Source organism: Ambystoma mexicanum, chromosome 8 (genome assembly GCF_040938575.1).
Source record: "Ambystoma mexicanum isolate Mex_15411 chromosome 8, UKY_AmexF1_1, whole genome shotgun sequence".
Taxonomy (NCBI): Eukaryota; Metazoa; Chordata; class Amphibia; order Caudata; family Ambystomatidae; genus Ambystoma; species Ambystoma mexicanum.
In genome coordinates this window covers 1107561344-1107577800 of record NC_090929.1, presented here as the reverse complement: position 1 = coordinate 1107577800, position 16457 = coordinate 1107561344, and the positions used below count along the sequence as shown (strand labels likewise).

The following is a 16457-nucleotide window of genomic DNA, read 5'->3' as shown; positions in this document are numbered from 1 at the left end:
GACTGAACTGCAGACTGCTAAAAAGGAATACAAGGAACTGTAACTCTGAGCTGATCTAACAAGGGCAGGACTGCAGACAGATAACAAGGAAACTCACTGTAATTTAGGATTGCCTTGAAAGGGTACGCTCAGTCTGGTAACTATCCAGGGTACAAGGGATGGGAGGACACATTCTGCCCAATCCAGATTCACCTTTCACGTGGGGATATAATTTGTTGCCAGGGTCAATGGTCTCTCTGCGACCCTGCAACATTGTAGATTGATACCAGTAAAGGTGGTCCTAGGAGGAACCACTAGATATGGCTATCCAATTGTAGAACTAACCCGTATATCTCGCAAACTGACCAATGTAAATGTGTGATAGGTTTCTGGGATGGAACATGAACTTGGGACGTCACACCAGGATAAACCGGGTGACACATGCTTAGAAGACGAGAGCTCTGCAGGATATTTGGTTTTCTTGTGTGATCCCTGTCATTTATTCTGCTAATAAAATACAGTGGGCCTCAATCGAAATCGGGTCCAGGTTCCTAGAATGGGAAATTACCGGGCCATTCCGAGTTCGAAGGGCCCGGTAATTCCTCCCTCCAGGAACCCAGGCCCAGACCTTCCCCATTTCCATCTGAGCCCCCATAAGGCTCAATGGGAATGGGAGAGGGTGCAAACAACTACGAGCGGCCCGTTGTTTGCTCCCTCTTCCCCTCGCGGGACCCGGTAAGGACGCCTGGTTTGACCAGGCGTTACTTACTGGGTCCCGCAAGGGGAGCTTGGAATGAGGCGGAACGGGTTTAACGGGTCTGCCTCCTTTAGCGGAGCCCGTTAACCCGTTTCGCCTCAGTCGTAATGAGGCCCAGTAACTTTTCCCCCATGGCTGGGTCTTCGGTACTTGTGGCAGGGAATCTTTTGATGGGCCCAAGTGTTCTCTGCTAATACTAGGGGTGACTGTTAGAGAACCCCGGCCACACCTATACAGTGTACTGTCCAAATTAACATCTTCAACATTTCCAATTAATGTTGCTTTATAATGACCACTCTGTCCTAGCTGGAGGATAGCAACTTTTTTGAGAAGCCTTTTGCACTAAATATACGGATTGGGGTTGGAAACCTGTGATGGAAATGTTTGAGGGAGAAAAAAATCTAAAGTTATTTTTCCGAAAACGTTTGGTCTTTTCTCCCCTGAACATTGCAGCCACTGGCTTTCAACCCCACCTACAGCCACATCCTCTAATTACCTTGTGGTGCCACACTTCGCTGTGTGCTCCCGACTCGCTGTGATCCTGCAACGCCTGTTCCCTTTCACTTCTGTGATTGGGAACCGGCGTTGCAGCGTTCTTTCCTTTTTTTTTTTGTTGGTTTAACTGAGTTCGGGTTCGGCTGCGGGGGACATCCCCGCAACTCACATTCACTGTATAGTGTACAAGGTTGCCGGTGGCACCCTGGCAGCCCGTACAACCAAATGGGGGATTTGGTCGAACTTTTCAAACGTTCGAAATTTTCATAGTTCCTAGTGATAGTTTGAATACCATAGTTTCGATTGGCAAAGTTTCTAATAAAAATGCGTCGAAAAAATGAATTTTTTTTTAATGGGAGGGGCCCAAGGGAGGTCCCTGCCCAACTCCCGTGTTTTACCCTTTAACACCCATTTCAGTAAAGAAAAAAAAACCTTTACCTGCAAAAAATGCATTTTTTTCTAAACTTTTGTCATTCGAAACTATGTTTTCCAAACAATGCCTGGAGACCTTTGGGATGTTTTATTCAGTTTAATTGGAAGTTTCCAAATATACTGCATCTAAGCAGCATTCATACTGTTTAGTGGCAAAATACCACCACCAAGAGGCCAAGTAGTCACCAAGCCTTTCCCTCATCAGAGCATGTTAAACCCACATACAAATATTGAGGTGATGGAATCAAATCTTTCAGTCTAGTGCATACTAATGACATTCTGCACAAGATGCAAAACAAAAGGCTCCACCTGCTTGACAATGAATCCACAGGCATTCGAGATATGTGTAAGACTAAATGGCATGGGCTTAAGTGCAGGGACTGAAAGGGTAAAGGGTACACAGGGTAGGATCTCTGAGTAAAGGAGAAGAAACTTGCAATCAATAAAAAGCGCTATACTTTGTTAGAACTGCATCAGAACCCAAGGTGTGCAGTGGTTTAAAATAGGTCATCAGACCTGAGATAAATATGTTCTCTGCACATGGCATGCTCCGACTGCACTTTGGGTACCTATAATGCCACAATGTTTATCAATTTATGTCCCAAAAAAAACAAGGCCATATTTATTTTATACCGTGAAATCTTTATTAATAGCTCATCATCTTGATACATTAATTAGCTGGGCCAACAGAACATTTGTATTCTCTTAACTTTAACACCGCTCTTACGACTGTCATTTATAGCATTCGATGCCCTTCTGTCAAATATACGACGAGCTTCAGGAAAAGCGAAACTGCTATAGTAAAGAAAATCTTCTAATATCAGAACCTAAATATTACATCAACACCCACAAATCATTTTAATGCTGAATCGTCAAATTAACGTGATGAGTTTGCAAATATTGAATATTGAAAAGTGAAAAGAATGAATAGAGGAGGAAACATGAACCACATTATGGTATTTGAGCAACTCGGAACTCTAGGTCAAATAACTATGCGCCCTTCTCAGAGAAACACTTTGAAGACCCAACTGCCATACCCTTAGTTTCACTGATATCCTGGGACCTAGGAAAAGATAACTTTTCCTGTGACTCCATACACCATTGCCTGAATTCAGGGGTAACCTTCACACAGGTAACACATCTTTTTCTCCTCGTGGTCACTGCTTTTGAGCAAAGCTCTCCAAAGAGCCTTGGTAGTGATTAGTAGGCAGTAGTGGACTAGCAATAATGTAAATTGGAGATTGCAGCTTTGTTGCCTTGTGCATTCTACCCCGCACCCACTTTTTCACTGCCAGCATTCTTCCCTTTACCTTTCCGCAGCTGTGGCATCGCCTTCAGGCCATAGGGTGGAAAACACTGGTTCATGGGGCCTGCAGAGTCGTCATCACCTTTTAGATATCCTGCTCCTCACATTATCAACCTCCCTAAGCAGAACGCCTACAGGCTTTTATTTCTTTCCCAAGTTAGTGGGGCTTGTTTTTCGGGCCTGTATCTCTGTGTGCTATGTGAGAGGGATTTGAGGACTTTGGAAAGAAACTGGTGGAGGCTTTTGGGGGGAAACCACCAGGCATTCTGAGCCATACACGGATCATCTGATTACCATTGTTCTTTGCAGGACAGACATTGCCTTGCACGAAGTCCCAGGAGGCACCACTGGGCAACTCAGCATGTTAGTGTGAAGTCTAAGACATTGGTCAGCCTGGCAACCAATATACTAATGAATGTGAAATAATCCCCCATCGTTTTCATATCGCAGTTAGGGTTGATGCACCCATTTGTCAGGCATTTGTCAGGCATTAAAACAGAAGGTGCCGAGCTGGATCCGTAAAAACAACAAAGCATTTTTCTTTCAGTGCCCCCTGGTTAACTTAAACAGAGAGGACTGCACTGGATCTGCGAGGATTAGGAAGGAACACTCCTCGTTGCTATGCAGCAGGCAGCAATTGCTTCAATTCGTTTTCACTGCAGATTTCCCTGCCTGCTGCCTGCATTGATTTCAGAGCCTTCTGCACCATCTTCTGTTGGGCGGAGTATGGGACCGGAATTCAGACGGTGGTAGGGCTGGAAGGATCGAAGTTGTATGGATTTATCAACTTCCATGGTGCCCTATTTCCATTTAAGGTGCACAGATGTACTGTGTTCATTCGGAGTAAAGGAATGTGCGGCAGGGCACGGCCGTGATAAAGGATGGGCTTGGCCTGGAAGTAACCTTTGCCATCCGGTCATCACGTGCATCTGTTCACGTCCATTGGGGCTTCACCTCAAATAAATCACCCTGCTGTTTCTTGTTGATGCAAGCATGCCTTCTGCTCGAATAAAGGCCAGCCGGGGCCATGTTTATCTGGACTACAGAACGACAGGAGTTGGCTCAGGCTTCAATCTGCTAGGTTAGATAGATTTAGGTGTGCAGGCAGCCAGTATTGAACAACAAAGACGGGAATGTTGCTCCATGTACAGTGTTGTCAGTCTAGAAAATTGGATACCTCTACTTTGTGACCACAAACGTATTTTGATGGTCGTGGGCCAACCGTTTCATGCACGATATGACAGAATATAGGTTTGCCAATGAACGGCCATTTTGATGTAACAAGAATTGCCATTTTGTTTTCTAACCATTGCTCATTGCTTTCTGTTCTTATTGCTTCGCAGTACATTTTCTTGCTTACACTGCTCGACTGTAAAACATTGTCTGCACGTAAAAGGACAAGGCCGCAGGGCCGCAAGGATAACAAGAGTTCGTTGAAACACAACGTACGCAGCGCCAGGAAGAATGCCCGGCTCCCTCCCGAAGGTAGCCTTGAAGCAGAGCTGCAGGGCATTTAATCATTTCGCAGCTGCCAGCCAGTCTCGTTATATGGTAGAATGTGTTAGAATAAAGCAGCTAAAGGCTTGAATTATGCTCTTCTTACGCCCCCCCCTTTGCTGAGCCCCGTTAGAGCGTGTCGGCTCCCAGGACACGAATAGCACCTCATAGATAGCAAGGTCTGGAATGCATCTCTCCCCCCGTATGTAGCTCGCTTCCAAGAACAGAAGCGCTGTGTTGTGTTCAACAACTGAAAGATGCCACCGCACTCACAAATTGCAAATTGTTACTAGAATAGATGTTTGAAGGTGTCATAGTTGTCTAAAGTGTCCATCATCACACCAAGTTCAAAGAAACCCGATAAAGTGGGGGTGTTAAACATGTCGTAGCTGATTGTTTGATATGCATTTTGTATATATGTAACTGATGCACGTAATTCACTCTCTTGCGTCCCTCGAGGTCTAGAGATACACGTCGCAGGGCGTGAGACCGAGTTGGCCAACTGAGACTTTTGCTTTTGCTTTACAATAAACCCTAGCTTTGGGAATACAACCTTGTGTCTGGCGTAGCTATTGTGTGTGGTGACTCGCCTTATTTCCATAGACGTAAGGGACCCATAGGGGCCCCTTTCAGCGTGGGTTTGCATGTTCGCAGTGAGAGCTAGCTTGGAAGGTAAACACAATAAAACCCATCACGTTTGTGAAATGTCAATGTCAATGTTAAATAAAACACTGAAGGAGATGGCCTCCCAAATAGAGTGTGTGTAGTTATTTAAGAGAACCTCAGGCTCTACTCATCAGATTTTAGGGGCATGAGCGTTATTTCCAAATCTTTATGAATCAACTTAGGACCCTGTCACATATCCTCTCTATTTCGGCAATAGGAGCGGAAGGGTAGTGACGGGGAGGAAGGAGTGTTGGGAAGGAGCTAGTTCCTTCCTGCACTTGCAAGCACTTTAGAATTAGGCAAGACTTCTTTTGACACCTTCTAGGCACTACAAGGAACCAGGAGTAAGGTGGGGCACTGAGACAGCTCTCTCATGCAAATATAATCATATGCACAGACATGGGCAGGCACTAAAAAAAAGGTAGTTATTATTTAAATATAAGGTGCAAATAGCTATTAGCTGAATACATTTGTAAATGTTAAATCCTAGGTAGTTCTAAAATCTTAAAGCAAGGTAGATGCAAGCAGGCTCTCTGCTGGAAAGAATGCAGCATGTGCTAAAATTGGACTACAGGCTTCGCGGTGTCTGTGCAAGCACTAGCAGCACAACTTCACTGACCAGCTGCCTGCTGCCTGTCAAAAGCCCATGCATGCTAAAAGGGGATTTTAACATGCGCAATGCACAAAATGCAGAATTATGCAAAACAAGATTTAAAAGAAATTATAGGACCACATAAAAACATGAGTAGAATGAATGAAATATGGAGAGCATGACGGGAAAATGTTTTTATATATAAAAGTTCATAGGTAGCAAAATGATGAACACCATGAGCTACATTGTATTTTTGCATAGACTAGCAATATGTAAAGTAGCATGTACTGACAGAAATCGCTGGCAATAAAGAAAGTAAGACTTTGCAGCATCCCTTATGTAGAGAAGGAGCCAATTACCCCCGCCTCAAGCATCTCGCCCATATTGCCTATATGTTGGGAACCAGAGTGTGAAGTACGTGCAGTACCAATGAAAATACCAATACCAAGGAGAATCCTGGAGGCAAGGTGCCAATTCAGAAAACCATACCTTCATACAGGACGGTATGATGACCATTTCAATGAAATTTCAGAATAAGTATGAAAAATGAGCAAAAGAGCAGTTTGGTGACATCACACGAAGTAAGACTGACGCACCCACAAGAGAAGCAGAGACAAGAGGATGTAGACATTCTATAAGTATCATAGCTAAGTAACATTCCGGGCTCGAGATGAAGAAGCTTATGCTGCAGAAACAATTAAGTTATTTTACATGTGAGAGCAGACAAAGTATTGAGACTAGCTATGTAGTGAATAGATTGTGGCAAGCGCATATATATATATATATATTATATATGGGAATTATGGACGATTCCACTACGCATTATAGCAGAGATGGAGCAGAAAAAGGAAGTCCTTTTCCCGTATGTCGCAGAAAGCAATTGAATTACAGGAGTGAATCCAAGAAGGGCGAGGCTGGACCAGCCCCAAGAAGCCAAGGCCATTTTTAACTTGGATGAGCAGACATTAGCTACAATTGTGTGAAAGAACAAACTCCTGTTCAGAAGACATGCACAAAAACAAGGAAAAGGAAGGCATGAGAGGTTCATTAAATAATATTATTTTAAATGCACCAGAGCTCAAATGTGTGGTCTTCAGTCATGTGGAGGGGTGAAAATTGGACAATCATGACACATCACACCTATGCAAGGAGGTCCCTCTACTCCCTCATTCTCCAGAGCAAAGAACATTTCCAGGGCCATGTTCAAAGTCTTAATTGACGTGCAGACCACTGAGGTGATGATGGATCATATGCTAATTGGTGGGAAGCTATGGCCAAGACCAACCCACCAGCACCTGGAGACCAGCCTGCGTGCTGCTGGCATAGGTGGAAAAGTACTGACAGATACCAAGGTGCCAACCAATTATAGGGGGCTGAGTAGTTAAGGGCCCTATAGTTTATGTAACCAATGGAACATTGTGTATTTAGTGACGCTCATAGTGACCTGTTTGAAGGTAGGGCTTAGTTGCCCCACCTGACGTTAAAGACCCTATAACTTTCTTAGACTAGTATGGAACATATACCTAGATGTTCCTGCAGACAATTACTTTTGCCAATAGGTTTTTGTAGTTGGCCACGTCGGATGATGTCAGCAATTACGTAGGTTGATGTAAGCAATTACAAGTTGTTGCTATATAACTCATGTCTTTTATACAATGCTTCGAGATCATGCAGTGAGACGTCCGTTGTACTCCCCGTTTTAGATAATTGACATAAAAACAGTAAAACTTTCCCAACTTTATGAGTTAGTAGGATAATTGATGTTTGAGTATCTTCTGCATCCCCATTCATCTCAAAGTATTGCTACCTCGTCTTAAAGGGCTGGGTCGGCAATCCTGGTTCACTTGTTTGGAAGAAGGACGGTTTGGGATTTAGCCATGCCCTTATGTGACAGAACTGCAGCAAGCCAGGAGTATAAAAGCTCCTGCCTGGTACCAGTTTGGCAGGAGAAAGGAACAGTGAGGGACAGAAGAGACCCTAGAGTTCTTAGCTGCCATCCTCATTTCTGTAAAGAATAAACGTATTATCCTTGCAAGATAGACTCTTGGCCTTACTTCCCTAGAAGGGTGCATTTAGTCTGTTGTGAGCGTGATTAATGGTACCCTTACAATTGGGCTACCCTTACAGTGGTGACGACCCGACGTGATCTCACTTTTTTGCCCCTGTACTTTTCAAAGGCCTCGGCCCATCACCAGGATGCATGCCCATCTACAGAAACTGGTCCCCCAAATCAAAAACGTGTATCTTGAGCAGTTGTAGTAGGAGCCACTTTAAAAGAAATCCTCTCAGCTCACTTAAGCAGGGCATGGCTCCAGAGAGAAAGACAGGCCAGCATTGGGACTTCGTAAACGGAGGAAACTCGAGTGAAGCATGCACATGCGAGTATAGTCTTCCATGTGATGACAACAAGGGGACATGTATGAATGTATGACAGTATGTTGATATGAATGGATAAAGTACGAGGTCAATAGATTGAATAGGACTTTTGGTCATGTGTTATGGTATAGATTGGATAGGATTTCAGGTGATGTGTTAAGGAGCAGATTGGATAGGAGGTGGCTTATGTAGTGCAATTGTTGCAAATCTTTTGTTTTTCTACTTTTTATAATGGACAAGGGGAGCCTCTGCCTATAAAGTCTGAGAGGTAAGGGATCCTCAGCAATAGGTTGAGAAGGTAGTAGTATGCATTATTATTTTATGACGATAAAAGCAATAGGATCCTCAGTATATAAAAAAAGCTGGGAAGGTGGTATTACAAGGATAGAAGGACAAAAAGTAGAGCCTTGGTATAAGGAATGGGCCTGGATTTTAGTCAATTGTGGTAAAAAAGGAAGGAAGGTGGATGAGTCTGTGTGTGTGTGGTGTGTGCTGTGTGTGTAATCAAAGTGGAAAAGAATCAAAAAGGGGTGAGGGGAAAAAGTGGGTTGATTTGTATGTCTGTGTAACAATCAGCAGTGTGCGCAGCATAGTAGTAAGGTCTAAGTGAAGCATTAGGGACGTGCACAACATTATGGGGAAGAACCTCCAATAAAACACATGCATAGGGTCCTGCCACTGTATTATGACAGGATAGATAAATATCACAAACAATGGATACTGGAAACAAAGTAAGGGGGTGGGGTGTCTGACTCCTGGCCAGAGCAGCTAGAAAACATGTCCATCTTTTTAGCAGCAAAACAAAAAGGGAAAGAAATTCCAAAAAAGATAAGAGATTTTAGATCTCTGGCGATTATTCAAGGATATGGAAGATCAGGAAGGTGCAAAAGAGATCCAATGGAAGAGGATATAACCTGTAATACCTAAACCTGCAGTAGGGTATACAAATCCAGTCTATAAGCCTCCAGTGGTAGAGAGAGTGTCAACAACAGGATTATCAAGATTAGCAACTAGGGGAGGAGGGGGCGGGGGAAGGACTCAAGGCTTTTGCACCTCCACCTTTGTATAACTCAACCACAATCGCTGATATGCCCATAGCATCCGTGTACCCAGAGGGTCCACAAGCAGATATAAACAATGAGTTAAGAGCATTGTGGGAAAGGTTAGTCTGGTTACAAGAACCTGAAGAAGTATCGCCAGAAATAAGGGTACCAGTGCAGAAAATAGGGTATTGGAAGTCAGGAGATTTTTTGGTGCGATTCAACCCTGGGGCAATAGAAATGTTTGTGTTGAAAAGATGATGGGGAGAGGATATGCATGGTCCTGGGACAAGAAGCACAACACGCAAGGGAAATTGAATGGGAAGAGAAAGGTGGCAGAAATAATGAAGAGGAAGACCAAGAAAGAGATCAAACGAGGAGGCGGCAAGAAACCTGTCCCCGTCACAAGAGGCAGTGAGGAGGGACAGACCAAGAAATAGACCAGATTTAATGGTGGTAGTACAAGATCAGAAGAATACTAAACAAAAGGGTAGAAAACAAAATAGACATGCAGATGCCTTTTATACATAAAGGAGTAGGGATAACTTTGTATGTGCCATGGCCTCAAATGGACAAAGATAATTTGATTAAAGCTCTCCCCCAAGTTACAGCCGGTGCCAGTAAATGGATCTATGAATTTGAAAAACAAACAGCAGGGGTACCTTTAGCACTAGGAGACCTTAAGAGTTTACTGGTCGCCATAGTTGGGGACCTGGCTGGGGACATATGGACAAGGGCTGGGTACCCTGGGGTAAATCTTGCAGATAATGAACATGATGGAGCAGCATGAGGTAAGGGCAAGGGTATGGAATGCCCTGCGAGGGATGTACCCAGATACCCCTGACTTACATTCTTTAATGCAATGTACAATGGGTGATGATGAGGACCCAGTTACGTTTATTCTTAAGCTACAGGAAATGTGGCGAGCTGAGACAGGAGGGCAATGGGACCATTTTTGGGCGGAGATACAAGAGAATCAAGGAGCAGGACAGGGAGACAGCCCCAAAGCGGCAAACGGACAAGGCAAAACTAGTGCAAAAGAAACAAAATAAGGTTGCCATCCAAGCACCGGTGATGGCATTGGCTCAGGGGGAAAGGACAGGAGGCCTTCAACAAATTGTGAATGCCACAATTGCGGCACTATGGGGAGAAGGATGACAGGGATAATGGGGTTTGGGTTGGACAGTACCCCAACACACAGTGGCAGTATGAAGGAGCACCAAGGAGAAGAGGAGGATTTTGAGGAGCAAGTGCAGGATGCTTTGGGAGGGATAGGGCCCCGGGGAAGAGGATTGGGAACATCACAGGGCTGGCATTGCGGGAGATGGGGGCATTTTGCAAGATAATGCAGGAATAGGCCTGGGATGGGATTTAATTATGGGACATCACCTCCAGGGCAGGGATCCCAAGGGCCTCAAGGAATGGGACAACAGCAATTTGGGCGAGGGGGTCAAAATCAGTTCCCTTATGGGGCTGACAGGCAAGGGCACATGGGCAACAACCACAGCAGGGTGAGGGAACACAGTTTAATGGGATGGTAGGGCGGACAGGCACCCCGTTCCAAGGTGTTACAATGGCGGGGGTGTCCCTTTTTCATTCCCCGGGACAAATACATATTCTGATTAGGACAGCCCACAGAGAGCATTTGCGTGTCCAATCCAATTGACAATCGCACACCCTGAAGAGGAGCCCTCATCGTAGGTGGAAATAGGAAACACGAAATTTATATTTATGGTAGATTCAGCTGCAACTAAATCATGCATTATGGAGGGGAACTTTCCATTATCATGTACAACTCTTGACACGCAGGAATTATCTGGGGCTGTTTATATGGTTCCATAGACTGAGGAGCTGGATATAAAAGTGGGAGAGAAGGTAGTACGAGCCCCCTTGTTATATTATGAGAGTTCCCCTGTTAACTTGTTGGGTAGGGATCTGCTCAGTAAACTAAACTTAACTATATCATTCACAGATCAACAGGTAGTGTGTTCCACTCCAGGGATGTGTGCAGCTTGAGCAATCATAATAATAAACGCAATGGCAAGGGAGTCAGTAGTCCGTGGGGTTCCTGTGGTACCAGACATTGGTCTATGGTATCAAGGTATCAGCAAAAGCAGTGCCTCAGATTGCCACAAAGTGTTAGCGAGTGCCCACAGATATTATTTTCTGACCCATGGTGCCACCCGAGATGTTGGCAGGGACAATACTGTCATTAGATTTGCAAGGACTAGTAGTTTCAGACAAAAGAGTAGTCCTGATTGGAACAGACCAGGATGGGTGCGAGTGGCACACAGTACTATGTGTAGACCCGAGAGTACAATTGAAGGAAATGACTGATGAGTTATTTGAGGACAGTGAGCAAAATGGGGAGACCATTTTGGAAATCTGCATCATCCCCCTGTGATATCATGGTGCAGTATAGGAAGATACAGTGCCCCCTGATGGCATCAGTGACTCGTTTTTATTTTTTGAAGAGGACATGCAATATGTGCCAGCACAATTATGGACTGTTAATCCACATGATGTTGGATTACTGAGAGATGTGACCAGAGTACAGATTACATTCAAATCAGGAGCAGTACTCCCGAGGGTGCGGAAGTACCCAATGTCAAGGGAAGCAGAGGAAGGGATAAAAGACACTTCAGTATCTTTCAGAGCAAGGGATCATTGTGCCATCCACGTCCTTGTGTAATATGGCCATATACACAGTCAAGAAAGTAACAGGGGGTAGATGGAGGATGATCCAGGATCTACGTCCTCCTAATGACGTGGTGCAGATGGAGGTTCCGGTAATTCCAAATCCGGCGACAATCCTATGTAGCATTCCCAATACAGTGACATATTTCACAGTGGTGGATGTGAAGAATGCCTTCTTCTCAATCCCACTTCACTCTGATTCATGTTATCTCACTGCATTTACGCATGGTCAACGGCGCTTTGAGCACACGAGATTGCCTCAAGGGTACTGTGAAAGTCCAAGTATTTTCAATAGAGTACTGCATGCTAACTTGGGAAATATTCAGGTGCCTAGCGCAATCATCCAGTATGTAGATGATCTGCTGGTATGTAGTGAAAATGAACAAAAATGCAGGAGGGATTCCGTTTCATTATTGCAATTGCTGGCTCACAAAGGGTACAAGGCAGATAAAAAAGAAGCTACAATACTGCCAACAGGAGGCACTATACTTGGGACAACTTATTTCTGCGAATGGGAAAAAATATTACCAGATAGGGTGTCAGCATTACGCTCCACCCCTAGGCCCAGTAATGTCAAGGAAATGCAGCAGTTTTTGGGATTATGTAATTATTGTAGGGCATGGATCCGAGACTACGCAGTCTACACAAGGCCACTGTTAGGAAGTCTCAGGGAAGGACAAAGGACCTAAACGTTAATTGGAATGGACTGACAAAATGAATAGACGATTTGAGGACTCAAGAGAAGCTATTTGTACTGCCCCTGTTTTAGCAACTCCGGATTATGCACAGGAGTTTTATTTATTTTCCCACTCTAATGAACAGCTCACGCATTGACGGGAGCAGACCTACTAAATGTTGGTGGGTCATCAACAATTGATCAAGAGACAGGACGGAGGCACACATGGGCAGTAGTGCTGCGCGGTAAAGGGGGGGGAAATAGTGACCACCCATTTAGAAAACGAGACCATAGTTCTATAACACAGCATTGCCCATATTAAAACTGGACCATTATTACCTGGGGAGCTGATCAGCCCCAGGATTCAAGGACCTTATGAGGTGGTGTTCTGTACTCCTCTCACCGCCCGCGCAAAGTTAAAATATTGGGTGCATCTCTCGGATGTCCGAAGAGCACCCGAGACAAGGCAAAGGTCAATCAACAGAGTAAGAAGTAAATAAAGGATCCATGCCAGGGTGGTGTGCAGTGGCCCACGCCTGATTTATCTTTTTTCATTTTATAAGGTCCAGAACCCGGTCCGCCCTGGTGGTAAAATGGTCTCTCCTTTCTCCCTCTGACTCCCTTTCCCTCTCTCTCGAAAACCTTTTTTCTCCTCTCCAGGAATAAGCAAGGATGCCTGGCCGATGTGTTCAAACCTCTATTATGTAGGGGTAATGTTAAAAAGAATGCCATTTGTTCTAGGAATTATATAGTATGCTTTTTAAGTATTATATTGTTTTGTATGGTACTGGTCATGGTTGTTGGAGTGGATGAAGGTATGTCTGTTATATGGGGTGGCCATATAAAGGGGGCAGGGGGTGGACAGTTGGAAAATAATACTAGTTTGACTATGTCTATGATGAAAAAGAATCACATAATGTCTCACTTTTTGCTGGCCGTCCCTACAAGCTCTTAGACTAATAAAACGGAAAGTAGGAATGACGTATGATTTATTGAAGGGGTTGGGCTTTGCCGCCATTTCTGACATAAAATACGCAGAGTCCTCCAACAGCTGGTACTCTGATATGCATACTGCATATGAAATGTGATAAATGAAAGCGGTTACGTGGGCGCACTTATCCCGCATGCATCAGGGGCTCCTAAGGTTTTAGTTCCACATCCAGTCCCACTTACAGAGGCACAATGCCTGGTACATCTTGCACTATGTAGGATAAAGGACACATTACAGGCACACAGCGTGCAGTTGAGGAGCATTGATCTAGACCCAGCATTATGCAATAGCAACACGAAATACCGCCAGTGTCTACAAGTACCATATTTTTCCTTGGGAGGTTACTTGCACGTCAACGACAAATGGCAGGGCACCACAGTGACATGGACGTGGGCTACCCTTACAGGAGGAAAGGGAAGAGTTAATGAAGAGAGATAAAGAAGGTTGAAATATAGCATGGTTCCCATGTCTTCATTTATACATGCTGCACCATGTCATGCCAAGACACAACAAATGCAACGAAGGTGATCTAAAGAACTACATGTTTCCTCGTCAACACAGCGTGCCATTACATGGTGACCTGACATCTCAGTCCTGATCATTGGCAGAGGTTCTATTTTGTTCCTGTTTTCTCTTTAGGAATATATATCTTTCTCTACCTGTTGCTCTGGAGTGCTAGCCAAGGCTGCGTTTAATGTCTATCCCTGGACATGGTGCCACTTTGAATGCCACGGAGCAGCTCTGCTCTTTTCGCTCTACTTGTTTGCGTCTCTCTGAAGTGGATGCCCCACTGAGGCCAGGCCACTACTGGACCTCGATTTACAGCCTCAGCCTCACCTGCCTTTACGCAGCGGCAGCAGAGTAAAATGCCAGATTCTGCATGCATGCACATATCCTCGCCTCATGAGCTTAAATTGTGATGACAAGGCCTTAAGTCCAGAATATCATAACCCAATAATGTGAGCCAACAAAGACACAGAGGCTTCCTGGTGACTATCAGAGTGTTTGCCTCATCTACCTAGTTCTATGCACATATACGGTGAATGCCACAAGATATTATAGAGCTGGATTTATACTGATATGAACATGTTCGAGGAACTAATTTCCTCCACTGCCAGCGATTTACCCTCGTTCACAAAAGACAGGCAGACTGCCTCTGATGCATTACACCATCAGACTCCACCATACTTTGATATATCCGACTCCAGCCTCCTCGGTCCAAGATGGATCCTCTGGATGAAAGTTTTTAGGTTTTCATGGATGCCATGGGTATACAAGATGGCAAATGCACGAGGGAGCTCTTAATACCCTTGGTTGGATCCATGGTGTGCGACATAAAATTGAACCCCGCCCAGACCACAAAGATTCATTTAATAGCCTGAAAGACAGTCTAAACGGATGCTTTGCTCCACACATGAATGTTGATTTTGAAAGACCTGTGTTTCACAACACGAGGCAAAATAAGGGCAAAACTATAGACAACTTTGTCATGAGACTTTGCACAAGACTAAAGCACTGTGAATTTGACAAATACTCCATCGCAGGAGCACTGCGCTCTCTGGTAATCTTCTACATTCAGAAAAGGCACACTCTTGAAGACATCCTCGTCATGGCTCATATGACAACGCCTATTAAAATGTGAGCACATGCCACAGACAAAATAAAAAATCTCACAGCAGCTTGCAGCACCGGTGTGCCCAATAACCACGTCCAAGAATATTGAACAAATGCCCAATCACACTTGCTATAGATGTGGATACGATTTCCTACATGAGAGACCATGTCCTGCCAAAGGTCACTCACGTGTACCATGTGGTCAAGAGAACCATTTCAAATCTGTATGCAGATCCTTTCAAGCTATGAGCAACTCAAGCCATCTCACAATGATTACGTTGGCATGACGTGTCTCCACAATGAGAATACCAACAACGTTCACTGGATCGCCGTCGCAGAATGTCACCTTCCTGAAACATGCATCTGACCGCAGACGGTTATTGACTGGGCACAATCGTAAAGCACCCGAGTGCCCTCATTCAAGAAACATGCGCCATTGACTATGATATTTGGAAGCTAATTCACGATCCCAATATGATACGTAGTGAGGCTATTTTTTTCACATTCATGATAATGATGTGTTAATCATACAGCGCCTTAATCCAAAGCGCATAAAACAATCCCAATGCAATTGAACAGTCCAGTCATTCTACTGCCAGTGAATGGGAATCCCAATGAATGTTTAATCAACAAAGTGGCGACAATATGTAATATGTGAATACGCGAGTCCTACAACTACCACATACCCATACGGGTTGTTGTCGCATTATCTCTCAGGTTGGCAAGAGCTACTCTTTCCTCTGGATTCAGGTTCTTCCTCTTCCTCACGAAATCAAAAAATATATCTATGTGGTTATTTTCTGAACAGGGGGGCGGAAATGTGGATTTGTTATGGAGTTCGCTGGGTCTTGGGATGTCATATTCTATGTCCAGGTTGGATAGGAGAGTGACATAGTCTGGTTCTTCTTCATCTGCTAAATTCCCCAAGTGTGAAAGATGAAGGGATTGTGGTCTCCGATTCCTCAATTGACAGAGGATTCTTGTTTAAGAAAAAATTCTTCAACTTCAGATTCCTGATAAATTTGAAAAGATCTATATAGGTATCAGTGATGCTGACCGGACCCAACGGGGAAAAGGAGAGGCCTTTGTTGAGTACAGCTTCTTCACTGGTACTGAGGACATGAGAAGACAGGTTCATGACTAAATTGGGAAGAGTAGTAGTTGCGACCCCTGGACCTGGTAGTCCTAACATGACCTGTTGCGCTTTCTGTTTTTATTGCCCTGTCCTCTTTTCTGCAATCATTTGCCACTTGGTCTGGTTTTAACAGCACCACCAGCAGCACCACCCACATGGAATCCGGTAATCGTCCGTCCTTTGAAATTTGGTGGTACACCTGTA

At 44.4% G+C, this 16457-nt stretch overlaps 1 protein-coding gene across 2 annotated transcripts in view; it reads right to left on the bottom strand.

Annotated features, from left to right (window-relative positions):
- Positions 1-16457, bottom strand: part of LOC138472788 (protein-arginine deiminase type-1-like) — a 432575-nt gene that overhangs the window by 349457 nt on the left and 66661 nt on the right. The gene's annotated exons all lie outside the window — the stretch shown is intronic.